The 27,383-nt window shown below is 44.0% G+C and overlaps 1 protein-coding gene across 1 annotated transcript in view; it reads right to left on the bottom strand.

The window, feature by feature from the left end:
• PSTPIP1 (proline-serine-threonine phosphatase interacting protein 1) overlaps positions 1 to 27,383 on the bottom strand; it is a 632,908-nt gene that overhangs the window by 321,980 nt on the left and 283,545 nt on the right. The window lies entirely within an intron of this gene.

The following is a 27,383-nucleotide window of genomic DNA, read 5'->3' as shown; positions in this document are numbered from 1 at the left end:
GTACCATCAACGGGGAGCTGCCAGTGCTTATCCCACAGTAGCAGCTCTTTTATAGAGTGGTGTCGATAATTCTTTTCACAGCTGCTGTACTGTTTTTTAAAGGTAATAACAGTTCTCGCCACACCTGTGCTATTTGTTTTGGATACTCCTGCCATTAGTGAAAGTTAATGGATCCTTGTTAGAAATTAGGGTCTTTAGTTGGCAATGGCTTGAACCTTTGTCCAAGTCTGGACCCTTCTTCCTAGCCAGGGTAAGAGGGATAAACTTCTAAAATAACCCCTGCTCACCCCCTTGGTAGCTGGGCACGAGCAGGCAGGCCTATCTCAGAGGCAGTGTGTAAAGCATTTGTGAATATATACAGTGACACAGTGAAAACACTACAAATGGACAGCACACCAGTTTAGAAAAGAAATAACTAATCTTTATCTAAACCAGTGATACTCAAAATATGGCCCGGGGGCGACATGAGGCCCTCCTGATCCTTAATTGCGGCCCCCTGGTGAACATCAACACTGTGCTGCTGTTCCCTTGGCTGAGCAGGAACATTAAGAAAGCTGTGAAACACATAGGCCTACTTTATTTACATGTTAACTAAAGTAACAGTAAGGAAGAATAGAAGGTGTGATAGACAACTTATCTTTAGGTACACCTTTAGTTTTAAAAACATCTTGTGCTAAACATGTAAAAACATGATAAACTAACTGCAAACTTCAAAAAAGTCAATTTTATTAACATGCATGAGCGTTTTAGCTTAATAGATCAGATTCTATCACTGAATTGAGAGGCATTTATTAGCAGTGATAGTTTTCAAACATGCACTTGGAAACATTCATGCTACCCCCATTCTGAAAACAATGCCATTAGTGAACCAAGAGGAAAGACATTTGTCAGGTGCACCTTGTGCGTAGCCTTAGTTGTTATATAATTGGAACAATATAATAGCTTATTGAATAAAACACAAAATAATGTTTTGTACAGCACACATCCTCAAATTCTATATTTTAAAGGGGCCCCTCATATGTGGTAATGAAGAAATAGGAGGCAAAGTGATATTAACTAATTGGCTAGGATCACACAGTTTCATCAAGTGGGGAAGCCAGGACTGATATCAGGTGTTCTTGCTTTCACATTTTACAATTCAACCACCAAATGAGTATCTCTTTCCCTCTCATGTTTTACATTAGAAGTTAATGGTTTGACTTTAATTCTTGGTGCATGAGAATAGATGATTGGTGGAAGACAGAAGTCACGTGAAGGCTCGGTTTGTTGTCCACACCATTCATCTGCTTCGTGTCCCCCTATGCCCACCTTTTATTACCCCAACCCTTGCACTGCTCGCATCAGTTCAGCCCTTGAGCATGCCACAGACAGTAGCTTGCAGCCCCCGGGTACATGTTTGTGAGTACCCATGATCTAAACAAAACAAGGCCAAAACGACAAAAATCGACAATACAGCAGTAACAATATGACTTTCAAAGGTAGAAATAGTTCTGTTCAAAGCAAATTGTAGATGCAACACTTTTCACATAAAGTACCTTGGATGCGTCGCACACACAAACAAAAACATTTGCATAGAAGGTGATGCGTCGGTTCCTTACTTCAGGGGAGGTGATGTGTCAGTGCCTTACTGCCACGAAGGGTCGGTGATGCGTCGGTTCGTTACTGTGCTCCCCGGTGTTCTTACTGGCGTGGCACCCAGATGCGATGCGTGATGATCTGGGATGCGTCGGTTCTCGATGAGGCAGCGGCAATGACACTGCGTTGTTCTCTCCAGCCGCAGTCCCGCGATGCGTTGGTTCTTGCAGCTGCACAGTATGGCCTGCGTCAGAATCGGAGCGGTGATCTCTCGATCCGCAGCATGCACTGCATCGATTTCTTCTGCAATGCGTCAGAAACAGTTGCGGATGCGTCGTGCTTCTTGAAGTTGTGTTGCTTTTCCAACTCCCAGTGGCAAGACAGCCTCCAGAGGTCAAAAGCAGCAGCAGACACCTCTTAGCAGGTAAGAACTCCCAGCAAGGAAGTTCAGGGGAGCTGGTGGTGAAGTCTTTGTGTCCCTGAAACTTCAGAACAGGAGGCAAGCTCGATTTCAAGCCCTTGGAGATCTTCCTCAAGCAGGGGACACAGCACACAGCAAAGTCCTTGTCCTTTCCTTGGCAGAAACAGCCACTGCAGGGGAACCCCAGATAGCAAACAGCAAAGGGGCAGTACTCCTCCTCAGTTTCTCCAGTTATTCTCCTTGGCAAAGGTTCCTCTTGATTCCCAGAAGTGATCTTTGAAGTCTTTGCTATCCCTGAGACTTCCAACAGGAGGCAAGCTCTACTTGGAGAAAACTCTAACAGCAGGATGATGAAAGCACAGTCCAGTCCTTTCCCTGCCCAAGACAGAAGCAACCACTGCAGGCCAACCCCTACAGCACACAGCACAGAGGCAGTACTCCTCCTCCAGCTTTCCCGGTTCTACTTCCTGGCAGGTTCCTTACCTCAGCAGTAATCTCAAGTTCAGGGGTCTGGACCCCACTTTTTATAGCACAATTTCCTTTGTTCTCTGGTGGCACAGAAGCTCTTTGCCCAGCCAAAACCAGTTATGTCCCCTCTGGTGCAGCTACCTGGCAGGAAGTAGAGACAGCATTGTCCAAGGCAGACCAGACCCATTCAGGTGTGAAATAAACCTCTTCCCCCTACTCTAAATGCAGCCCAGGTCTATTCAGCCCAGCCTTGGCTCATCCTGGAAAGGCAGGACACACCTAATCCCCCAAGTGGCTGTCTGAACAGAATGCACATCCCCAGCCCCTGTCACTCCAACAAAGCCAGACAGTCAATACACAACCTAGCAGAGGCACACTAACTGGATGGTTAGGCAAGAAAATACCTACTTTCTAAAAGTGGTATTTTCAAACCCAGAATGTAAAAATCACCCTCACTAAAAGGTGCATCTTAACATTCTGAGTTCAGGCATATTAAACTTTATTTTCCTATCTTGTTCCCATGGGCAGTATTGCGCATCAGATGTTATGGGCAAACTCCCCATTCTATCGTATCGGACAGATAGCCTTATAATAGTGAAAAACAAAATTGGCAGTATTTCACTAATAGGACATGCTGCACACCAGGGCATGTCCTACCTTTCACATACACTGCACCCTACCCACAGGGGTACCTTGGGCCAACCTTTGGGATGACTCACAATTAAGAAAAGGAAAGGTTAGGGCCTGGCAAGTGGTTGCAAGGTTCACATGGCAGTACTTTGTTGCACACGGGCACTGCAATAGCTGGCCTGAGACCTTGTTTCAAGGCTGCTTGTGTAGGTGGCACAATCAGTGCTGCAAACCTGCCAGCAGCATTTGATTTACAGGCCCTGGGCATACACAGTGCACTGTACTAGGGACTGACTAGTAAATCAAATATGCCAATCATGGAATCACCAATCCATAACAACAATTTACAAAGGAAGCACTTACACTTTGGCACTGAACAGCAGTGGCAAAGTGCCCAAAGAATCTAAACCAGCAAAAACAAATCCATCACACGGTAAAAATACAGGGGAAACCCACGCCAATGATGCCAGGTCTAACAATCCTTGACAACTATCATTTACTAATGCGTTTGGTTTGCTGTACTCTAGGTAGCAAGTTAGATTCCCATCAACTCTGACTCTGCTTTTCATCTTTCTGAGGTAGATAATATGCATCCTTTGCTCTGATTAGTCGTAATAAGTCTATATTAAAATTATCTTTGCAAATTACTTCGTCAACATGCTGTATAAGGAACAGAATATTACTTTGCCACTACTGAATGGCTTAAAAAGGAAAACAAGAAGCAAAAGAGCATGAAAAGACTGTGGAAATAATTCACCACAGTACTAGAGGTCTCCCTCCCTCACTGGAAACACATCATTTTTCCAAAAGTATAAAGCACCAGGTACCTCCTTTCTAAGGCTCTTTTAGGGGATGGAAGCACAATAAACACAGGATTTCACTGTGCTTTTGCTTGTGCTCACTTACCTACCTTTAACTGAGGCATGCATTAGACATAGGGGCTGATTACGAGTCTGGCGGGCCACGGACTGCCCTATTACAAGTAGGGCAGTTAGACTGCCATTGCACCTCCGCAACCGCCAGAGATCAGAGATCCCTGGCGGTGGCGAGGTGGTCTTGTGGCACGGTCCCGCCAAGCACATTACGAGTTTCCTCTCCACCACGGTTTTCATGGCGGATCATCCGCCATGAAAAACGTAGCGGAGAGGATACAAAGGGGGCCTACAGGGCCCCCTGTTGTCACAGGGCCAAGAAGGGGGGCACATGTGCCCCCCTGTGTGCATGCACTGCAGTACCTGCCCGGAATGGACTGCACCAGTCCATGCAGTGCAGGTACTGTCTTTGACATTCTCATTACGGTGCCTATTTCATAGGCATCGCCGTGGGAACGCCAAAGAACTGCCCACCAGTGACCCAAAAAATCATAATATGGTCGGCAGTGCTCACACATTTTTGGCGGTGTCGGTGGCAGGGCGGTCCCACCGCCGCACCTCTAAACTCATAATCAGGCAGAGACTGGACACTGCAGTAGAAAGCAGACCACTAGCTGCCTGTCAGGCTTGAAGGAAGGACTGTAGTACTGGGGGAAAAGCAGTGAACCGTGAACCTCTTCTGCTAAGAACTGTGGATAACTTATACTTTTGAGGAAGCTGCTACAATATCCAAAACACAATGGGCTGCCCTTGGAGTATGTGCACTGGGCTACCGTACACAATCTGCAACCACCATTTTGTTTGTGAGTTGATTAGATCAACTTTGTTTGGTGTAGAGGGAGAAGGAGATGGTGACCTGAGTGTCTGAGGAAGTTGTATTATGCAGTTTTGCTCACTGTGTTTTTTACTTGTTTCTTGCTCTGCGTTGTGAGCATAGGAGGTGCTTCAACATCATTGTGTGTGTATGACAGTGTATGCGGAAGCTGGATTTTGTGAGAGAGGTTAGATATGTTGGTATAAAGTATAGATATGTCATAGGCAATGTTTGCCTCAGAAGCTTTCGTACTTGGTGAGATGAAAGCAAAACCTGACACTGCAACATCCAGTTGATGGTGTGTTTAAGCCTTCTTATTCAATAAGGCGTTGTGTGCTTATTTCAGACGAGAACCACTTTTCACTTATACTTCATTATTATTGTAAATATATATTCAAACCGACACACCCTCACAATGCTGTGGTGGAATCAAAAATAAAGTTTTGTACCTGTTCACGGGTCAGAAATGGGCATGACCCAGTTTCCAAAGAAACAGTGCATACATTGACATAGTAACTTTATTGGTACAACTCAAAACTCTGAGTGGTAACAAAATTTGATTGTGGCATTAAAACACATCTAAAATGGTTGTTTTTAGGCAAGTGTGGCTTACATGATAATAATTTTAATATTTTCTTTTTTTGTATAATCGGAATAATATATATAATAAATCCACAGTGGTGTTTCTGTGGGGTAGAATATGGTGGTGCAAAATCTATAAATTGGGCACATATTTCAGCAGACTCCCTTCATTGTGGATGAAGGACGGTTAAACTGCTAGATCTGTAAGGTGTTTTGGAGATTTAAAAATATGAATTGTTTGTTCATTAATTTCAAGGTAGCCACGGTCTAACGCTTTTGTGAGTTTACAATTTTATACATATTAACAACAAGCAAAATGCACTAGCACGCTCAATGTCCTGCTATGGGTTAACTATGCCACAAATTAGCCATCTTTTCCAAAATGGAAGTTACCCTGTCACTTGTGTTTCTTCCCCCGTTCCCACTTCTCTCTGAAGCATACAGTCAGGCTAAGATGTACTGATTTATTTCTATGGTTATTGTTATTTTGTGCTTGATTAACTTTCAGACACAATCTGTGACATTCCTAAGGTTCTTCCATTGGTTTACTTTGTCCTAGATTCTTCCACTGGTTTACTGTGTTCTATTCATTCATATAACAAGTTATTGTTCATGTATCTAGTTTTGTTATAACATCTCCAGATGAAATTAGCATAAAGGGTGCTGAATAAATATTTATGCAGTGGAGATAGTGCTTAGGTGATAAGGCAATATGTATGTGCTCTGATTTGCTGATGAAATGCTACATTAGCTTACACCACCGTGAGTCTTCAGATCTTGTAATTTCATATTAAAATAATGCATAAACACCCTTGGTTTTCGGGGTGAGCCTGAAAACTTTCCTGATCTACTGAGCGATGATGTCTGTTACTTCTTCAATTTTGCTAGACTTGGGACTTAAAAATAATTTCAAATTTTGCATTCTATGTATAATTTTCATTGAGAGCCTTCATGGCAATTGACTCCATACCACCAATTTTTGGAATTTGTAAAACCCTCTAACTAGTCTAATTCTCTGTTTTTGAGTGGTCATATATACTTTATAAAATGTATTTCTGATTTTGGGGTTGCCTTAAAACTGGGACACTATGCCGCATGGAATTGATGTTTAACACCATCTCCGATCCAGCGAAATGTGGGCATTCTGACTGAGGTAAATTTTGAGATATTCAAATTTTCGGTGTACTCCCCTGCCCACACCAGATATCTGAAACTGATCAGAAACGTAATTTTGCAGTTTCAAGATCATGAATCATGGACGGGATTATTTTAACAAAATCAGAATCACTCATTTGATTTTACTGGACATGTTCTTTGAAAAAAGCACAGAAATTAATTAGATACACAGTAATTTTTTGATGCACTAGCAGTTGAAAAATATCTTGTGGAACTGTAGACGTTTCACAACTCAGATGAAACGAAAATTCAGAGATGATTAGCTGTTTTGCCATTAGGATAAAATTGTACTCTAGTTGATCACTGGAGGTCCATAAAGGGTTAACAGTAGGCAGCACTTGAGGACAGCAACATATTACCCTTCAGTATGAAATCTGAAAGATGTAACAGCTACTCCTGATATGTGTTTTTCTCCTTAACAGCTTATTAGTGGAGTACAGAATACTCAAGACACTCAGTTATGATGCAACTGAAAGACTCCAAAGCATAAAGTAAATCTAATACATTAGACAAAACTTAAAAAGGTAGTTCTGGGAGAGTTTGGGAGAATCCTATTGAACGTGTGAATGCCATTTAGAATACTGGGGTAGGCCATGCAGACACTGAAAGAGGGGAGGTGAAACAGGGCGACAACAAGCATGAGAAAGGGAGTCAGAAGGGTACACAAACACTGGGGTGGTGCATATTGGCCCTGGGACAAACCAACATGGGTACTGGGATGGGATGTCGCATAACGCATACATTGGGATAGAGACTGTTGGACTAAGCCCTTTTTGCAGGGTTATTCCTAAATGTTTTGCCTTTCTCCTAGCCTTTTTTCTGACATGGTGTTAGTGGTTTTAGGACTCAGGGCACTTTAGTACTGCTGTTCAGTGTAAAGTGTGTGTGCTCTCTGTGATAAATGTGGTGAAGATTGGTCTACACCTGTTTGGCATATTTAATTTACCTGTCAGTCCCTTGTAAAGTGGTATCTCATATACCCTTGAACTGGTAAATTAAATTCTACTGGTGGGCTTGCAGCGCTGATTGCGCCACCCACCAAAGTAGCCTTTCAAACCTATCCCAGGCCTCTGCCATTGCAGGGCCTGTGCACGCAGTGTTACTGCTGCTGTGACGTGGCACCTAAAGTGTGTGCCATGTCTGTGACCCCCCTTTTACTACATGTCAGTAACCCGTAGGGTAGGCCCTAGATATCCCTATGGGCAGGGTGCATTGTAGGTAAAAGGTAGGACATGTACCTTAAGTGTGTGACATGTCCTGGTAGTGACAAACAGCCATTTTGGTTTCTCACTACTGTGAGGCTGCCCTCCCATAGGAGTACATTGGGGATTCCCTGATAAGTGTTTCAGTAGGAATTCCTGATATGAGAGAAGGAGCTTGGTCAAGTTTGGTATATTTAGAATAGTGATAATATATGCTACGCAATGGTGTGCGCAGATTTATTATAACTATTTTAGATATGCCACTTTTAGAAGTTGTCATTTCTGTGTGCTATGTGTCTGCCTGCCTGATGTGAATTGCATGTCTTTCTTTTGAGTGACAGGGGCTGGTGAGGTGTGTGTGGCTCCAGGAGGGGCAGAGTGAGTCAGCGCTAGGCTGAATAGGGCATCTACATTTGGAGTAGTGGGAGGAGTAGTCCCCTGACCCTGACTAGGATTGGGCCTGCCTTAGTTAATGCTGGCTCCAACCCCCTGTGGTGTGTCTGATGATGAGCCCCCACCTGACAAAGGGGAAGGGGAGCCTTGTAAACAAAGTGCTCCAATTCCCTCCTGAACCAGTTTAGGCTGGTTCCCCCAAGCCCTGTAAGGGTAGACAAAGCCAATATGTCATATAAATATAGGGGCTGGGACCCCATGAAAGTTGTGCTGTTCCTGTGCTTACTGGGGCTTGCTGCTGCAGGGGACCCAGGAGGAACCTTCACGAGGGCTTGCCTCCCTGCTGGAGGGCCCTGTGTGCTAGCATCCATGGACCCAACTGTGCCCCTTGGACCTTTTAGAAATCCAGTGCCTCGTGGGCGCTCTGACTTTATTGGCCAGGACGAAAGAAGCATTTTTGTCTGGATTTGCAGCGCTGAGCCGTGACAAATATAGAGGGAATCCCTACGTGGGGATTGCCCCGCAATTGCTGAGGGAAGCGGGTGCCCACCCCACTTTTATCCGTATTTTATTAGCAGGAGCCCACCCCGCGTTTTACAGATCGGTGGGAGCATACCCCGCTTTTGGTACCTTTTTGAGCGGCAGCCCACCCCGCATTGTGGTGCCGGTGGTGGGTGCCCATCCCGCAACAGTCTTTATTTTATGGCGGGTGCCCACTCCGCACTTGTGAGGAGGAATCACCGACCCGACAAGAAGAGCCGCATCTTGGAAGCCAGGCAAGTTGCCTGATGCTGGGTGGGGCCAACGGGAGGAGGCTGCCAATAAGCAGCACCGGCGACCGGAAGAGCAAGCCAAGCGATGGCCTGATGCTGAGTGGGGCTCCCGTGAACTGGGGAGAGCCCCGCGGTGCAGGCGGAGAGGAACCAAGTGCAGGACCAGCAAATGCACATTGTCGGTGCCGGTCCTGGTCCCAGCAGCGACAGGAGACGGAGCCTCCAAACCTACCCCGGTGAGTGGGGGCTGCATGGGAAGCAGCACCACGGGGGCCCCCTTTCAAGGCACATTGTCGATGCCTGTTTTCCTGAGCGGACCTGCAGGAGAGCGGGCTGTTCCAACATTGGGGGCAATTTTGTAGAAAGAGCACCAGAGCTGGGCTCCAGAGTGCCGCGGCTCATTTTCTAGCCACAGCTGCACCGCGGGAGAGGGCGGGCAGCTGCAACGTTGGGCACATTGGTTTTGTAGAGTCCCAGTGGGGTACTCCAGAGGCACTGTTAGTGCTAGTGCTATTATTTCTTTGGGAGCATTTTCGTTTGCACGATAGGAAAGGAGTGAGATGCACTCCTGCCCTGCCCCAGCGCATTGCACGCACTTTGATTTTACTGCATTTGCAACCAAGCCCTGACATTCTGGACACAAGGGCATTGGGCCCCAGAGAGAGGCCAGTTGGCCTGGTATCAAGGTGGGTAGCAGTGTTGGTAGGGCGCAAGGCCTTGATGTTATGCCTACTGGGATTGTTAGAGTGTTTATGCTAGGATATTATTGCATAATGTGTTTATGCTTATGAGGTTGGCGCATAATGTGTTTTATGCCTAACGTGATGCTGATTGCATAATGTGATTTATGTTGCAGGATATAATGCTGAGTACAGTATTTTGCCAGTAATTACTGGTTGTGGTCTACATTTTCTACTTGTGCTTTGTGATGGTTCTGACAGTGGCCCAATTGGCCCTGTCATGTATATAATCCCCTGTAAATATTGCGTAGTGCCAGTTGGCACAGTGTATATGTTGTGATTACTATTCTAATGTGTTTTGGATAATACAAAGGCTATTTTTATATATAACCTTGTGTGGAGTTTCTTTTGTGGTGTGCCTAGGGTGTTGCTGCTGTGTGTGTGTTGCGCAAACACTTTACACATTGCCTCTGGGATAAGCCTGACTGCTCGTGCCAAGCTACCAAGGGGGTGAGCAGGGGGTATCTTCAGCATGTAACTCCCGTGCACTGACTAGAGTGGTGGTTTCTGCCTGGCTTAGGCGCAAGCCCTAGCCAACCAGAAACCTCATTTCTAAAAGAGACACACAGACACACATACACAGTTTATCAGGGAGACTCACAGACTCTAAACTTGTAGAAAAGGACACTAGGACAGGAAGACACAGAAACACACAGTACCCAGTCAAAACCTCACGCTTCAGATGCCAGCTTTTAAACACGCTTGCAGTTGTTGGGAAGACGCAAGATGTGACATCTATACTGGCTTCAAACCCTCTTCACCCATTTGTGGCCCCGAGACATAAAGCAAAGTGTTTCACTTTTTATTGATAGGTTTCATTTTCTTTGTTTGCAGTAGTGTTGTTTGCTCTTAAAGTAAAGAAGTAGAAAAAATACCGTATTTGTGTCAAAAATGAACACTGCCCGCTGTGCATTTATGAACCTGGTAGTAGATTCGCCGCGGTTTTCCAAGCGAACGTTTGCTGTGAGATGTCACAACGTTCACCAAGACATTTTACAATAACAGGAAGAAATCAAGCAATGTGACCATGTGGCAATATTTGCAACACAAAATAAACTCCAGTTTCATGAAGTCGTTTCTCTCTGTCGACTTCCTGCCATGTAAAGACTTGTAACAGTCACTATCCGGGAAGGAGGCCCTGGGATTCTGTAGGTTCGAGGTGCTGAAAGAGTATCTCAGTCCCAACCTGGTGTGCTTATCTATGCATGCTGCATTACATATGGAAGCTGTAATATCCTTAGACAGTAAAGTGGAGTACATTATTGCAGTAGCATATTCTAGCCTAGTGCCTGTTAGAAAGAAAGTGAGAGAAGCCTCCAGCAAGCGCCTAGACTTTGCTTGTAGCTTACGATACGTTTGCACAACACTGACCCTTCTCTCGGGCACAAGGGGTGGCAGAGATCTTGCATACAGTAATGTGAGAGGTGGGCAGAGTTGTCCTCCTTCAGTGTGTGTTCCAAGCGGGGACACATTACAGCAGGGGTGGTTACATCACTGGCTTTCACAGAGCGATATTAGCTTCTAGGGGTCAAGAGATTGTATTCAAGTTAGTCTGCCACTTGCTCAAAGCACACCGGGGCAAGGTCACAAAAGACCTACAGAAGCTCAACCCATTGCACCCTGGCAATAACCCTGGAGTCAGAAATGGCAGTCTTATTCCTCGCCTTGATCAAGATTGACCTTTGACCTATTTTCTTCACCTAGCACACACGAAGAATTAGCTCCGTGTCACTCACGTAAAATAGATATTTGGCACAAAGCATAAAATGTTTAGCTGGACTGGATATCACTAATATTTTTTAGTCCGGCTCTCAGCATTCTCACCTTTATAATGTACCGAGGTCTCTCACCTTTATAATGTACCGAGGTGTAAACAAATTGCTGTGTTATGGTTGCGTGTGAGAGAGAAACAGCGAGAGAGTTTGAGCTGGGTGATTGATGATGACATCATCCTTAGAATGTTGACAAAAGTCTGTTTGGTGCTGGCTGGTGTGAGCAGGAAGGGAAAAAACAAGCAATAGTAAAAACAATAGCTTTTGACTATGTGATTAAGAATAAGCTCCTTTTTGGTGTACGTTGTAGCTTGGTGAGCAGTTGTGCAATATAAGTTACTGAAACTCCGTTGAAGTGTTATGACTTGTTTTTTTTTTAGAAAGGCAATATATTGTTATTTTACTCGTGGTACTATAAAGCAGTGAGTACCGGCCATATATAAGTGGTTTAGATATAAAGAAGGTAGGAAAACACGCAAGCTATAGGTAGCCCATTCACCATGGTCTAGGTCACAATCCTTTGAAATGAAAAATGAGGTTCACCCCTATCTATTGCCCTTCTGTAGCAGGAAGTGAAATGAATGTCCCAGGGATGCAGGGGTCTTATGCATAAATGAGTTTAAATGAAACTATAATGCATATTTACTGTAAAACTGTCCATATTCGAGCAAAGTGAACCTGGTAGCAGGTGAAAATCGGTGCCTTTCACGATACGCACAGAATAATTTCAGAGACAATTTAACAAGTATCATAGAAAAAGTCCACGGAGAGGGGGCCCGGGACTGGAACATGCATTATGGTTCAAGGCACATGTGGGTGCCTGGGCATCAAGTGTCAACTAAAACCTGGGATTCTATGAGCCCTCCCTTGCTATCCGGTGACCCCGGGAGCTTCAGACCAGCCTTCTTTGTTAGCGAGGATAGCCTTCGCTTTAGAAACAGCACCCAGTAACAGGATACCTGCAGGCCATGTGACACAGAAAGACCTGGAGTTATTTTACCTGAGCCGCAGCAAACACTTGCTCACAAGCAGGGCAAAGGTACCTTGACAATAGTGGGTGTGTGTGCGAACAGCCTTCCCGGGGTGCAAAGGCTAGGGTTACAGAGCTTGGAAACTCAATTTATATGGCTCTGCGTGCCCCGAGCTTCAGTCAATACATTCTGAAACGAAGCAATGACGTAACTACACCTGCCAGAGCCATTCTCACGATTTCTCAGCATTTGCATATTAGATCGTATCCCGCCAATTCAATATACAAAAGGGTGCTCTGAGCTCAAGTTGTTCCCCGTCTCTAATCTATTAAACTTCAACCCTTCTGCTGGTCTTTTATTCACTGTTTAATGCAGGCTTTTGAGAAGAACCAGCCTGTTGTCAGTGTTATTGCGTTTATCTGTTGAAGGGCATAGCAGAAAGAATGCACTTAAACACACTCATGGGTCAGTTCAAGTGCCACTCTCCCAAGCATGCAGCAGACAAGCTGTAACCTTTCTCCCAGTGACAGAGCAGGGCAAGAGAGGCACGAATTACACTTGGTTATTTGGTAATCTCCAAAGAAGCAGTCAAGTTCAAGTTAATTCTAGTGTTTAGTCTTTTTAAAACAATGACTGCAAAGTAGCAGTCATAGAACCCGATCAAGTCAGAAGTGGCAAGGATGCTGCGAGAACTAACTCTAGACTGTCCTGGAGATGGAAGTCTGATACGTGACAGGGGTGACTCCTCCATGTGGGAGGAGGAGCGTCGCCTTACTGCTTTCTCGCAGTGCGAGAAGCAGAAACATAAAATAGTATTTTAAATATAATTTTATGTTTCTGCTTCTTGCACTGCGAGAAAGCAGAAGGCAGGGTTTGTTTGAGGGCAGGCGGGTGGGCGGTCCAGCTCGAGGGCAGGGGAGGAGTGGCTTGCTCACTGTTGTGGGCGCTGACTGTTTGGTCGAACCAGTCGTACGCACTTTGCATTTTCTCATGCAGCCTACATAGAGAAAATGGCCTACCTATAGACACCTGTGGGGTTGGCGTCCCAGCCAATCACAACGCTGCCATTGCAGCGTTGTGATTGGTTTAGGGGAGGTAGGCTGCCTGCGGCTGCTTCCTATTGTAGACAGGACAACGCAGACCAACGGCGCGGGACGGGCCGGCAAAGGTAAGTTAAATTAACTTTTATTTTTTTTAAATTAAACATCCCCCCAAGGAATTTACCCGAAAATTCAACTTCACTACTCAGTGCTCACAATCGCAGTGAAGAGTTAGACCTCTGATCGGAAACCACAACGGAGGCATCACACAGATGACCCCAGCGGGTGCTGACTGAGCAGTGCCAGCTGGTTGCTGCAGTGTTTATGGACTGGGCAGCTCAAGACGCTGCAGATATGTGGATTCAGTTGTGGGGTGTGAGCATGCCCATGCACGGCATAAAGGAACTTCCCCTTTAGTTGAGCTTGGATGCCAGTTTGCATCTCCTGAATATAGAAAACATCGAGTTTTGGTGAAATACAATATTTGCCTAAATTCACACAATTTAAGCAGAGAAGGTATGATTTAATCTGGTTTCACATTTTACAAATCAGCGATAGTGAAAAAATTGAGCACTTTCATGAGCACCAGTAACAACGTCTCATTTATTGATTATAGTCATGGGGAGATTCAGTGATATATGCCCATAATCACAGGATGATGAGCCAATCACAAGACTCAAACCTGGTTCACCAGTTCCAGAGCCGGTATCTCTGGAGATAACATGTAGGGAGTGGCACAGAAGTCACATGAAAGCTCGGCTCGTTATGTGCTCGAGCTTCGAACAGGACCTCGACCTGAACCAGAGTTAGGCATCAAGCTCATGTCTGTCTCAAACTTGCAGTGGCTCTCCCACCTCTACCTGCCAAGTATGATGGAATCCCAGCACAGCAGTGTGCCCAGTATTATTGGGAGCAGCGCAGGGAGGTGGCCCCCATCCATGAACAAAACAATACAGGGAGGGACGATGCAGCAGGGATTTAAATACCTAGATGGCTAAATGCATGGCGTTTGGGCAGTGGTAGGGTTGAGCAGTACAGGGCATCTGGCAGAGATGGCAGCAATATAATAAATTACGGAGCAATAAAGGCATTGTGTTTTTGGAATGAGTCATAGAACTAGTTTAGAGAAGAACAAAGCATTGCCGTACCTACTGATAAATTGGCGGTGTGCTGTGCAGTCATACAGCAGGCACAGATACTGAAACACTATAGGCAGTAGGATACGCCAGCGTCATCCAGAGAATACTGCTGCTTCTTACCGTTTACAGAGAGAAGAAACTGAATCCACTATCAATAAGTATTTAACACACTAGCCTTCGTACAACAAAAAGTGATGTAAATAGGGTCATGTAGCTGTAGTTATAGATTGAAACAAAATGAAGTCATGTGACTCACATCTACTACAGCTTCAATGCCGAATAGAGACCGGTATCTAATATGTTATTGTAAATGCAACGGCCATCTTAACGTTGTATGACAGTGAATATACCTCACAGTAATTCCTCCACAGGTAGCAATTAAATTAAAAACACTCCTTACGTTGTATCAAAATAACATGAATTCCGGTGCGTGACCACAAATGAACTACTGCTGACAGCAGGTAAAATTACCATTTTTGGCCTGTTGTGTCCTCCACTTGCCTCTCTTTTAATGGCTAGCTTCATTGGAAACAGAGCAAGTAATCACATTTCACACTCCTAGCACCGCTGAGTGACACGGCATCGGCGTGGATGCTAAACGTAATGCGATCAATCTAAAACAAACTACAGAGAGCTAGATGCAGTGTCCGAGCCGCATCACAGCAGCCAGCCACATGGGCCTGAGCTCATCGGATCAATTTTCGGGTAAATCTGTGTTTGCACACAAACACTTGATGGCAGTAGGTCACCAGTATTTGCAGCCCTATCTTACAGTTTTTAATGTAGATTAAGTAAACAAGGGGAGATTAAGTAAATTAAGAAAACCAGCACAAGTGCTGTGCAGGCAAAAGCTTTAAAAAGGCCCACAAAGCGGATGAAGCCAGTACTTGGGCCTCGGTACACTGATAAGACAAACACACTAGAAGAACAATGGGAAATAGTATGCTACAGCCAATAGAAACGGAGGAAAAGTAAGTGGCAAGCACACCAAACAATGAAAAGTGAGAGTGTGATGTGAACCATCTTTTAAGATTCATATTAACCACAGTAGATTTCACAAGCACTGAGCATGCGCTGTGCAGATGAAACCTAAAAAATGAGCTAAGAGCGAGGGGCAGTAAAGAGTGAGTCTGAAGCAGTGTCAGACTGGGCCACAAAATAGGCCCGGGTACCAAAATAAATATGGTCCCCATTAGTAAATTAGATAGCTAAAAAAGTGGCCCATGTTTGCAAATTGGGGCAGTTTTGAACTTGCGAAAGTACACTCTATAAGTGTTTTGCAAAGTATGGAAATGAGCTTGCTGCAGGCAATGCTTGTTTTAATATCATGGGACTACAGTAAAAACCGGCTACAGGCCATACAACACACCGAAAAACAGCCCAAAAACACAGCCCACAGCACTTCTCGCATTTCCTGATCGCCCTATAGGCCAGTCTGACCCCAGATGATGCCTGGAAGATGATTGTTTCTCCAAGGAGAACCTTCATGCAAGTAGTAGAGATTCATTTAAGTACACCTAGCTTTCCCGGGACCTTTCTCATGCTATCTGAGGGAAATCTCCCAGGTGTCTGGAATCCGGGCCTGGATCTAGTTCACCAATAATTATTGGCTAAAGGTAGACCATCAGTAACTTATCAGTAACAGCGACTTTACTTTCCACTATAGGCACTGACTACAATTCTGACAGGGAGGACAGAATGAATGAGAGAATATATGATATGAAGAGATAACTTAGCTTGCTTATTCAACCTGGTATTTCCCAAGTCCCTTAGCATTGTTAGATTGTAGGGTCCCATGACGTACTATTACGAAACAGAGCTAGAAAAGTACCTGATTTGAAGAGAACAAATCACTCTAAAGAAAAGTCTCTTATAGTCTTGGGCTTTGTAAACAATAGAGGGCTTGATCAGTCATTACGGTGGAGCACCGGACAGGTAGCCCCTAGTAAAGATACATTTACTCAAACTAACATTCTAAGCAAGTAAAATCATGGGCATGACAACCATCTTTTAGAAACATGAGCACTAAGCGATACATTGGGGAAGTTTTCAAGATTGCCTAGAACCTTCTATTATCGCAGTACTTGGTGTAAAACATTGTATTCTCAACCTGTGGTATTATTTATTTAGGTCTGTACAGCATGTAAGCTAACCAATGTTTGAAAAGTATAGTAATGGATGAAATTTGTACTGATGAAGACATGCTCCAGTACAACTACAAAACAAAAGATAGAAAAGAGGCACATGCTCTAGTACAACTACAAAACAAAAGATAGAATAGAGGCACACAATCATCTAACATATGTGATCATTATTCGTTGCATAGTATTTATTTGGCACAAGTACTACAATTTATGGCACATCTGAAAGGGCTTTGGTTGACTTGTGAGAGAGTGAGAGCCCCTCTTCTGTAGTTTTTTAGTTGGGTGATAGCACTATGAATCTGAATAAAAGGGTTAAGGCACCGCACCCACCTAAGTTGTCACAAAGGTCATTCTTGATGACTGTTAATAATGGGGTCTCTAGTTGGCAGTGGAATGCACCATGTCCAAGTAGGACCCCTGACTCTAGTTATGGTAAGGGAATAACACAACTAAAATAGCCCTGCTCAACCCCTTGGTCGATTGGCATGAGCAGTCAGGCTTTTCTTAGAGGCAATGTGTAAAGTATTTATACATACACCCACAGTAACACAGTGCAAACACTACAAAATGAGTCCACACTAGTTTAGAAACATAGCAAATATTTATTGGAATAAAACAACACCAAACCAACAAACATCCAAACATACACAAGTAAAGATATCACTTTTTAATGATTAGGCAAGTTTAGTCCATAGATACCTTGGATACATTGAAATTCATAGACGAAACAGGCGCTGGGAAGGTGAGGCACCAGAAAAACAAAGCGATGCGTCGGTTTCTTACTTCCAGGGGAGGTGATGCGTTGGTTCCAGAATGCTACATAGTGGAGGTGAGGTGTTCAGTTCCTTACTGTCAGGGGACAGTAAGGAACTAAACACCTCAATGGGTTAGTTCATTACTGGACGTAGAGGTGATGCATTGATCTCCGGACACACGGCCTTGGTTCCTTACTGATGGGCAACGTCAATGAAGAAATCGGTGCCCAGGGACGATGAGTCGAAAATCCAGATGTGCTGCATCGATTCCACAGCGATGAAGCAGGTACTGTTTTGGAGTTAGAGTGGTGAGTCATGGACTAGAGTGATGCGATGCACGAAACTCATGCTGAGGCGGTTCATCCAACACGCTGTGACAGAAAACTGGGGTCTGCGGTGAAAGCCGTGGTTGATGCGCCAATCAGGAACCATGCTCCACTGCTGGCAGCGGTGATGCATCAAAGTTTATAGCGATGCATCGATAAAACCCGACATTGGGAGTTAATGCATGAATTTTCTACTTCAGTTCACCAGATTCCACTTCCAAGGGCCCAGGGACTGGATTTGGCACCACTTGGCAAGTCAGGACTCTCAGTAGAAGAGCCCATTCACTAGTAGATGAAGTCTTTGATGGCCCTGAGACTTCTTAAAAGGAGCCAAGCACACACAAGCTTTTGGTGAACCTAGGAAGCAGGATACAGAAAGTAAAGTCCAGTCCTTTCACTCCCAGGACAGAAGCAGCAATCAGCCTGCCAGAACAACAAACCAACAGGTAGAGTTCAGTCCATCCTACAGCATCCAGCTCTTCTTCTTGGCAGAATGTCCTTTAGTTCAGAAGTGTTCTGATTTGAGAGTGTCACGGTCCAATTCTTATACCCCTTTCTGCCTTTAAAAGTAGGCAAACTTCAAAGGAAAGTCATTGTAGTGCACAAGAACCTGCTATTCCCTGACCTGGCTCCAGATACAGTAGAGGGGGTTGGAGACAGCTTTGTGTGAAGACAGGCACAGCCCTAATCAGGTGTCAGTGACAACTCCTCCCACCACATTAGCTCAGGAAGCCTCATTAGCCTGGCGATGGCCCATCACGATATGCAAGGTGCACCTCAGCTCCCTTTGTGTGACTGTCTAGAGTGAATACACTAGAGCCAACTGTCATCGTAACCCAGATGTAGATTCTACAGAAAGGCAAAGGCACAGAATTGTAAAGCAAGAAAATGCCCGCCTTCTAAAAGTGGCATTTTCACAAACGCAATTTAAAAACCAATTCCACCTAAATATGTATTTTTAAATTGTGAGTTCAGAGACCCCAAACTCCAAAGCTCCATCTGCTCCCAATGAGAACTTACACTTAAAAGATATTTCAAGGCAATCCCCATGTTACCCTATGGGAAAGATAGTCCTTGCAATACTGAAAAACAAAATTAGCAGTATTTCACTAATACGACATGAAAAACACACCAGTACATTTCCTACCTTTTAAATACACTGCACCTTGTCCATGGGGTTACCTTGGTCCTACCTTAGGGCTGACTTACATGTAGTAAAAGGGAAGGTTTCAACCTGACAAGTGGGTGCACTTGCCAGGCCAGAATGGCAGTTTAAAACTGCACACACAGACACTGCAGTGGCGGGTATGAGGCATGTTTTCAGTGCTACTCATGTGGGTGACACAATCAGTGCTGCAGGCCCACTAGTAACTATAAAGGAACAATGATCCCTCAAAACATAAGTTATAATGAACACAGAAATACAATGATGTTTATGTTAAAGCAATCCCAATTGAATTTATAATTTTATTTAAACCAGAATAAATAGACTGTATTCAATGAAAAAGGGAGTTTCCAAACTCAGCCTTGCAACATCTGGCCGCAATGCAATCAATAATTAAGCCACAAATATATAAAAAGCACCATTGCACATATGTACTACAAATAAATAAACAAGTATGTGTCAAGATGCTGAGGTCGACGACGTTTCGATCACTAACATCATAATGGGATCATTATCAGGACACAACAAGTGATGCCTGAGGGAAATGCCTGCAGGTTGCGGTGGATACGGTGATGCCACACAATGACTTTAAAGGAAATCCAGAAAGTCTGAATCTAGAGGGGCTATGTACCATATATCATGTTAGAGAGTCAGAGCGATCAATAGCCGAGATAGGAGAGATAGGTAATGGATGCTACGGGATGGAACCAGACCAAGATCTAACTATGAGATGACAATTAAACATCCAGAACAAGGGTTCAATCAAGAAAAAAAATACAGGGATACCAGCATCAGCCCGTGAATGTAGACGTATCACCCTATGTATTCACAATATTCTCATAGTCAGATCTTGCTTGCTTCTTAGCCTGCATGGGTAACCTAGATTACACGTGGTTTAACTGCGGCTCCATGATGGGTTGAGAACTTTTTAAGGGCAAGTACACTTCCACAGTAACAAGTCTTTAAAGCAAAATTAAATACTACTCTGATCGTGGGGAAAATATGTACACAGGATTATACATGCAATACCGAAGTTTACTTTGAGCTCGGCTTAGGAGAGGGATGCACACTTTCACAATACATAAAACAACACATATGGAAAATAACAACCGGTACGAAAGTGCATTGGTTAACTCAAAAACGTTATGAACTGTACTTTTTCATACGCACATAGAATCATTGACTGGACATAACATTTAACACAAAATATAGTTTGCAATACTTTTATCAGCACCACAAATTCAAGAAAGAAATGTGTCAATTGAAAACCACAATTAAAATAAAAGAAAAAATGACAGAGGAGAAAATGTTGACTTGTTTCAAAAACCTTAGTCTGCTCCTAGCGCATGCCACTCAATGACGAGGGGAGGCTTGCTTGGTACACGGAACTAAGTGAGCCTCTCAGTATCAGTTCGGGAGACAAAGATAGCCACAATTTACGCAGAAAAGAAGGAGCGACTTGACAACTACTGGCCCTCCTTGGCCCAGCACAAGATGCACCTCACTTTCCAAGGTACAAATTTGTACCTAACGCCCGAATTACACCCTATGTCACACCCAGGGGCCATGTGTACTGGCTGTCACATCCAGTGGTCCAAGCAAATAACACCTCTCACTTCTTTCAGATACTGCTAGTGTTAAGAAACCAAAAGCACTAAGAAAACTTCTTTAGACTAAAAAATTAAGATCGAAATCCTGGCTCTAGATCACACCCAGAGCTTATGCCTGGCCTCTGTGCCATGACCAGTTGTCCAAACAACCTTATATCACACAGGAAACAAGCGTACCCTCTGTGTCTCGGTCCAAGCAGTCCTTGTATGAGACCCAGAGACAAGCGTACCCTCTGTCATGCCCAGTGGTCCAAGCGACTAGTACAACTCTCAACTTTCCCAGCGCACTGACTATCAAAGAAAGATGATCTCCAGCTAGTTTGCCATATGCCAAATGCTGGGACTAAGGAACAGATGTAGTCTCTTACCCACTGACGGAGGCTTCCAGAGGGACCTCCCCGCACAAATTCAGCATAACTTCCGATCGATTGCAGCGTCTGCTCACTGTTCTTTGTTGCACAGATGTGAATCTGTACGGGTGGGGTCCTGTTCCTTCGACTGGAGTCCGACTCGAAGAACCAACCTTTTTTTAGCTGGTTCACCAACATGTTGCTCGAATATAAATATATATAAGTATAAGACTAAATATAAGACTAGAGGCGTTTGGCAAAACAGGAACAGCTGGTTTAATTAAATGCAGTGGCCGGGAATGCAGGCAACAGAGTCAGGGTCTGAATACAATGGTTTGGGCCATCTTTTTATACGTTTCACAAAGTGTAATAAAGTGATTTGTGCATTATTTTTAGGACTGGAATTTGGGTCTAGTCACAGAGCCATAAATCTGTTTATTTGATAAGAAATGCAAGTGGGTCTCGGTCCTGCGTGGACACATTGTGGAGCTATGGGTACGTCTCCAGAAGTCCGACATGAGGAGCACATGATCACTGCGTGTAGTGTGTGTGCTGTGTTATGATTGGCTGAGTGTTCCTAACTTAGTGTGGCATCTGACTATATGCTGTTTGGGAATGCGCGTTCCTCCAACAAACCTGTTTTTATTGGAGACCAATCTCCTGAGACAATTGTGGTTTTGTTGCCTATTTGTGGGATCGATCTGGGTTTTCCTGATCCCGCGTTTGTCTAAGGGTTACATGTCCCCCCACCTGTGATCTGTCAATCAGTTGCTTCAGGCATAGGTTGCAGGGCCTGCTTGACCATGTATTTCTGACTCGTGGTTGAAGGGGAGGTCACATCGGGTGAATTCAACAACGGTGATGCAAGTTTGTTATTATACCTACATATATGATGGTGTATATCTACATTGTATTTATCAATTTTAACAGTGGAGGGAGTTGTACTCTCTCCCAAATTGACAGATCAACAGGACAGAGACTGTGAGCAGTTTGCTGGTCTGTCCTCTTTGACCATAGGTAGCGTCAGCTGGTGTGTACACGGCATTGACACTGGTGACAGCCTACCTGTCAGGAATTAGTTGTACGGGTTGTCTGACCGGTCATCAAGGCTGAAGTAGCTCACTTGCTGGAGTTGGGGGCAATAGAGCCCTCTGGCAGTCCAAGGGGCAGCCCAATTGTGCTGGTGCCCAAACCTTATGCGCCAGGGGAAAGAAGGAATTGCGGTTCTTTGTGGACTACAGTGGACTGAATGCAGTCACAAAGACTGATGCTCACCTTATACCTAGAGTTGATGAGCTCATTGATAGGTTAGGGGCTGCCAAGTACCCAAGTTCATTTGATTTGACCTCAGGCTACTGGCAGTTTGCCCTCAATGAAAGAGCAAAGGAGAGGTGAGCATTCTCCACCCCAGTGGAACATTATCAAGTTAATGTAATGCCCTTTGGCTTAAAGAATGCCTCTGCCTCCTTTCAATGGTTGGTGAACAGGGTTCTGCCTGGGCAGGAGCAGTTCAGTGTAGCTTATCAGGATGATAAAGCTATGTACAGTTCCACTTGGGAGGATCACATAAGCCACCGGAAGGAAGTCTTTCAGGCTCTGCAGTAGGCAGGCCTGACTATTAAGGCCAGTGAGTGCCAAAAAGGGTGTAGGTGGCGGTCATGTACAAACTCTCCAGGTCAAAACCCAAACCCTTTTGGACTGGACAGCTCCTACAACCCAGACACAGGTCAGGGCCTTCCTTGGTCTGATTGGGTATTATAGAAGCTTTGTTCACAATTATTGGACCATTGTGGCTCCCCTGACAAAACACACTCCTAAAAAGCAGCCAAAGAAAGTAATTTGGACCCCAGAGTGTCAGCAGGCCTTTGACACTCTGAAAGAGGCTATGTGTTCAGCACCAGTGTTACTGGTCCATGGCTACACAAAGGTTCTGACAGATGCTTCAGAACAAGGGATTGGGGCAGTGTTGGCACAAGTATATGAGAAGGGCCTTGATCAGCCAGTTGCCTTCATTAGCAAGTGACTTCTCCCCAGAGAACAAATGTAGAGTGCCATTGAGAGGGAAGTCTTTGCTGTGGTTTGGTCCCTGAAAAAGCTGAGTCCATACCTATTTAGTATTCACTTCTGTGTTCAAACTGACCACAGACCTCTAAGATGGCTCGTGCAGATGAGGGGTGAGAATCCAAAGCTATTGAAGTGGTTCATTTCCCTACAGGGTATGGACTTCACAGTGCCCATGCCAATGCAGATGGACTTTCCAGGTTTTTCCACTTAGCTGATGAGGACTACCAGGGTGTAGGTTAGTTACCCATCCATCACCTTTCATTTGGGGGAGGAGGCATGTGAGAAAGTCATCCTTTTAGCCACAATCACCCCCATTTTTTTTTGACTGATACTGGTGGTAACTGACTCTGAGTGTGCCCTGCGCCAGTGATCGATTAGTAAGTATATGGTAATTTGGTGTAATTACAATTGGCTCTGACACCCTTCATATAAGTTCCTAGTATATGGTAGGGCATGTAGGTTTAGAGACCCAGCAGCATTGAGGCACTTAAGTGTGCACTGCTGTGTTGCCTGCTGTCATTTTAAAAGTCAACCTTGCTTTGCAAGCTGCTTGTAAATTGAAATTTCATGCAAATTAGACTGGATTTAAAAGGTACTTCCAAAGTAATAAACAACCTCATTTTTACATTTATGTCACCCCTAAGGTCTACCCTAGGAGCCCCCAGGGCAGGGTGCCATGTAAAAATAAGCAAGGACATTTTAAAACCAATTTCGTTCCCACCCCCCCCCCCCATTGCAGCACTTTTAGCTCCATATGCTAACATGGGAATAATGTAATACACTGTAACTATTGACTGGAGTAAGCTAAAATAATATTTCAAGGGCTTGAAATAGTGGTAGTGATAAATCCAACAACTTGCCACTGTTAAATCTATCATAATTAATGCGAAAAAAAAGTTATAGAACTTTCTTTTCTGTGAGCCAAAATCCAGCCTTCTAGAATCCTCTCCTGGTTGGCCACAAGCCGCGAACTGCAGGACCTGCGAAAAGTTTGTATATCGTCTGAAAATGAACCAAAAACCATGCCAAGGCAGTCCAGTACGCCCCGGGATCAGCCGCGGGATCGACCGCGACTACGGCTGAGGATGATTATGCTGACTGCTGACTCCTCCGGCGAGTTGTGTGGCAGGGGTGAGTGCCCCCGGGGTTCTTTAACAGCAAAGAAACGTGCTGCAGCGGAGAAGCACTGTGCAGCAGCTGTGAAAAGCTGAACATTGAAGCCAGGCAGTGGCAGATACACCACGCGGTCCACCAGAGCCAGCACTGAGAGGTGAGGCCGGGGGACCTGGAGCAGTGGCAGTCTGATTAGTCTGACCATAGCTGACTAGAGCTGAAACTGAAAGCCGAAAAGTGTGGGGTGGTTGGAGTGTGGCTCGGGCATCTCTAGCTGGGTATTACCCAGGCAGCCTTTCTGTGCACTGTCTACCAGCCTAGCTCCATTCAGGCTGGTTGTATTATGGTGGTATTATTATTCTGACTTTGCCACAGTTAATCATACCTAGCTGTCAGCTAACAACTAATTTAAAACAGAGCCTGAGAATTGGTTAACAGGATAACAGGATAACCCTGTACATATACATTTACATGTACACTGAGGAAACAGCAGATATATACTGAAAGTCAGCCTTTGTGAGTAACCCGAGAGCCTTCTGACATCTAATATTTAATATAAAATTAGCAGGATCAACAGAGAGAAGACTAATGAGTGGAGAGAAAATGAGATCAGCAGAATTAGGCAGACACCAGGCCAAAAGACCAAAAGCGTAAGGCAAAGCGTAAAAAAAAGAATACAAAACAAACAACTAAATCAGAAGACCCAGGGTTTACTCAAAAGAGCCCATTTATTTCTCCAATACTAACAATGTTTAGAAATATAGACAAAGATAGAAAAAGGAATTCAAGTTTGAACTCTGGATACTTCTTTCTTAAAGACCCTAGAATCCTAATCTACTCATCGCCTGTAAAGGTACCAGGTCTCTTGCCACAATTAGCTCCTCAGAAGTCAGCTTCATTTACTACCAAAAAAGACTTACAAAAGGACCCTACACAAGTTACAATGGATTCAAACAGCCTAAAGAGTCCACTAAACCTGGACCAGGACCAGGTAGGAACAAACTTTGCAATCCTAGAGGAGGTGTTTAAGGGAGACAGCATCGACAGAATTAACAATGGGAAAACACTCTAAAATAAGAAGCAGCTCTTAGACGATAAGACAAATGGCTCAAACAACATGATAGAAGAAAACAGAAGATATACCAGATAATAAGACCAAAGCAATTAGTCCATTACAGTATGGGATAAAAGAGTTCGCTGGAAAAAAACAAACAGAATCACTGACAAAGTTTAAAACACATCAGGAAAATCCGACGTCTTCCACTCCTAAGTTCGCAACAAACAATGGTACAACAAAAAGTTAAAAAATAGCAGTACAGGTCCATCAGGGTGATCAAGATGACCCCGAAGGTCTGGAAGACTCATGGCAGAATGTTCCCAGGCTTTCATCGAACAAAGACTCCTCACATATGTCTGTCACCAAACCAGGAACACCGACTGGAGAAATGCACAATGTCAATATACAAAATAATACGGTCATACAAGGCTCAAAAAATTCACAAACCAACAATAACTCCTCCCAGTCCTCTCACAATACCAGCTATTTATTTAACCAAAATCAATTCACCAAACAAGAATCAAAATCAAAATTAATAGAAGGGGAGACAATTAGCGACCAAAGTAGCTTTCTGCAGCTTTTCAAATCATTATTATGAACATTACAGACAACAACAAAGGCTCTCAATATGCAATCAGACAAAATGTACATTCAAATTGAATTAATCAATATGATAGCCCTACAAATGGCAATACAAAACTGGACAATATGAACAATCTAATAACAAGAGTACAATCCAAATATTCAGCCCAGTATGCTTATAGCCCGATAATCGATAAACTGTGCCTCCTACCAACGTTATTAGAACAGATAATAACGTTAAGTAAACTAAACTTGGTAGCTACAGAATATAATGCTGAAGAGCATGACAAGCATGTAGTTAACACTTTGCAACTTACGCAATCTTTACCAAAAGAAGAACATAAGCAAACCAAAATACCATCTAAACCACAAAAAATGCAAGTTAACTAAGCCCGGCTCGCCTAAAAGCTACAAATCAAGAGCCGAAACTAGAAAATTTAGGTTTAACAAACCTGGAGGGAAACAAAGCATTGAAGCAGACCTGAAGACAAAAAAAGTGTGATAGAAAAGCAAGAAACAAATTGGCATTACTAACAAAACAGCAGGCCACCAAGGTATTTCCAATATTTAGCTCAACCAGGGTGAATAAGGCAGTGAAGGATTTGACTAGTTCTACAGCAAGCACAGTTGATACCTCGAGTAGCTATCAAAAGGAAGAAAAGGTGGATTACAATAGCCTAGCTTAAGTAAATCGGATCAAAGAAAGAGGAGCGGAACGTGTGGGAACCGAGGTGACAACAAATAGAAAAGGAGAAACATCGTATGGCCCTGAGGAAAAACATACAGTTGCTAGGCATAAAATGGGAAATAAGCGACTGGCCCAGTCATATGACGCATGCAGGTCACAGGCAGAGAATATAAAAACGTAAGGGACTGACCCCGACGGATACGACTGAAAGAGCAACGATCAGCCAGCAAAAACAGCAAAGAAACAACAAGGCTCCAACGCCCTAGCTCTAATGTGCGCAGATAACAAGGGATCAACAAGACAAGGAGGGCCAAAAAAAAGTCCAAGGCACTACAGAAGTCTATGAGCTTGGAAACTGAGATCCTAACATAATAAACGAGAAAAATGAGAACCTAAAGCCTCAGTCTCATATACTTCGTAACAGCACTAGGGTAGGACCGCCACCGGAAAATCTTACATCCCATGCAATTGAAATCTTTATGGGAAAACAGACCAGAGAGCGATCAAGGACACCCTGGGCAGGAAACAGCAAGTAAAAACAAAAAGGAGGCGAATCAGGTGAATTTGTCATCATTAGAAATCCCAGCTCATAATACCTGAAAGAGAAGCATGACCCAATACAGAAATCTAAGAGTTCAAATAAAAAATGAAAAGAAGCTAATTATAGCTGATGATAAGAACGAAGAGCCTACATCGCTAATAGAGCAAGGGCAAGGACTACCGAAGCAGCAAATACTCTTAACACCAGAATACGAATCGAAAGGGCGGCATGATATATTAAACAGAGGAAATATACTGAAATGAACAGCAGAAATCCCAGCTTTAAAACACTTGAATTCATTGAACTTATTGGCTGTAGAAGTTATCTCAAAAGAAAATCATAAAAATATTGAACAAACATTGACTACATGTCAGAAGAAGAAGTCCAGCTCATTATGAATTCTAATCTGCAATTCAAAGC

The sequence above is a fragment of the Triturus cristatus genome, chromosome 3_1, assembly GCF_964204655.1.
Source record: "Triturus cristatus chromosome 3_1, aTriCri1.1, whole genome shotgun sequence".
Lineage (NCBI taxonomy): Eukaryota > Metazoa > Chordata > Amphibia > Caudata > Salamandridae > Triturus > Triturus cristatus.
The sequence above is the reverse complement of the archived record's forward strand: the minus strand, read 5'-3'. Positions and strand labels throughout refer to the sequence as shown.